The sequence below is a fragment of the Chiloscyllium plagiosum genome, unplaced genomic scaffold, assembly GCF_037043375.1.
Source record: "Chiloscyllium plagiosum isolate Xiang-an unplaced genomic scaffold, Cpla_swu_hap1 HiC_scaffold_7, whole genome shotgun sequence".
Classification (NCBI taxonomy): domain Eukaryota; kingdom Metazoa; phylum Chordata; class Chondrichthyes; order Orectolobiformes; family Hemiscylliidae; genus Chiloscyllium; species Chiloscyllium plagiosum.
In genome coordinates, this window is record NW_028270145.1 from 72809840 (window position 1) to 72812032 (window position 2193).

Here is a 2193-nt window from a genome sequence, read left to right on the forward strand (position 1 = left end):
GGCAGTGGAGACCCAGTCTCTGGATTCATTTAAGAAAGAGTTGAATAGGGCTCTCAAGGATTGTGGAATCAAGGGTTATGGAGGTAAGGCAGGAACAGGATACTGATTAAGGATAATCAGCCATGATCATATTGAATGGTGGTGCAGGCTCGAAGGGCAGAATGGCCTACTCCTGCACCTATTGTCTATTGTCTACCCTGCACCCAGAACTGCACCTGAAAGTAAGGAGGATGCTGCTGATGACCCTCAGCCCTTGTCATAATACAACACTGTAACTCAGCAAACTAAGAAATCCCCTAAAGTGTTAAATTTATTGTAATCTTCCATTAAAATACATGAGTTTAACATTTACTTAGACTGTGCTATCATTTGTGTTAGGCTAACTACTATTTTTGTTTCGATTTTTACTGATAGTTTTGGTGGTTTGTCCCAATCCTAGTTTTCCTATAGGCCCTATTATTTCTATTGTGTGATTGTCTATAGTATGAGGTCATAGAAGAATGCAACAGCCATATTATAGCAGAACAGACTGTAATGCTTCATTTGCTTTCTCATCAATTGCTTTGCTTGCAGACCAGCATTTTGTAATTCATGTATCCTGATATCCAGATTCCTCTGTACCTCAGAGTTCTACAGACTTCCTGTATTTAAATAATACATTGCTTTTCTATTCTTCCTACCAAATTGGACAAATTCACATTTTCCTACAATATCCCCCAACTATCAAATTTTGCTCACTCACCTTTGCAGAATCCTTGTAACCTACTCAAAACTTGCTTTCCAATCTTAATATCAACAACAAATTTAGCAACTATTGTTCATTCAAATAATTGGTATGAATTGTAAATAATTGAGGATCGACACTTATCCCTCTGGCACAGCACTTATCACATCCAGCCAACACAAAAATGGTCCATGGACTGCCTCAATATTTAAGAAATGGCAGATGCTACAGAACAACATATAATTATCAACAAACATCTCCACTTTGGCGTTATGATGTAGGGAAGGTCAGTTAAAACAACTAAAAATCATTGATTGTAATCAATGAGAAACTCCTGCATTAATGTCCTAGTCTAAGACGATTAGCCTTTAACAGTCATGACCATTTTCACTTTTTCTCCCGATGGAACAAGTTTCAAGTTTGCTGTCTGCCTTCTTAACCATCTCTATCTGTCCGACAACCTTCATGGATCAACCAACATACCCTCCAATGTTTTTCTGCACCTTCACACTTCTCAGTATTCTCGCATTTATTTTGCATTTCCCTGACTTGTTCACCTTCCGGAAATTAATTCTTGGAAAAGTGTTTCAAATGTGATATTCTGAAATGACGTGTAGCTAAATATGCTTTTGTGAATTGAAATGTGGGCACTAAAAATGCAAGGATTTCCAATTTTTACTTGAAAAATAAAATTGTTTTGGATATTCAGTACATTTTTTTGTCCTAATTTCTGGTCAGCATACCCTTTCCGAAACAGCATGTGTATAGATATCAGCAGAATAGTCTGCTGATCTTCAATGTTTTTAAGTTCTTATACAAGACATGGCAATATCAGTGTCTCCAGTAAAGTCACAAAAAAATGGAAGTTAGAAGAGGAAAATATTCAGGAAAAAAATTAATTTCTGAACATGTCTGTTGTGCAAAACATATTTTATTATTTTAAAACAAGTTATGTCCTGAATTTCCTTGCTATTTCAGTTACATATTTTAAGATGTGGGCACATTTCCAGATCTGCTTGAAGGTGGTTTTCATTCGTTAGAATTTACAGCAGTGAAAGGGGCCATTGGTCCAATAGTTGATCAAAAAGTGGAAACATTAGCGGACTTGTAGATGTTGCTTATTTTCATAATTTTCTGTTTCTAGTTTTGATTTCCTTTTCCGATGACTGGATGTGCAGTTATTATGCGTAAATCCTACACTTAGGACACTGCTACTGTACTTTTGAATTTACACCTTTCCTACTTGAAAACCACAGACAATTTACATATTACATTGAGTTCATCTGTGACTAGATAGATCTAATGGATATTGGGAAATATTTTAAATGGCAGAAAACACTTAAGTGTTAGCAGGAGCTGGGTTAGACTGAGAAATATCACCTCTTCCGGACAGTGACAGCAATGCAATGTAAATATGATTGTATGATCGACAGGACTACAAGCCAATCACTGGTTGCAGGAGAGGTAGC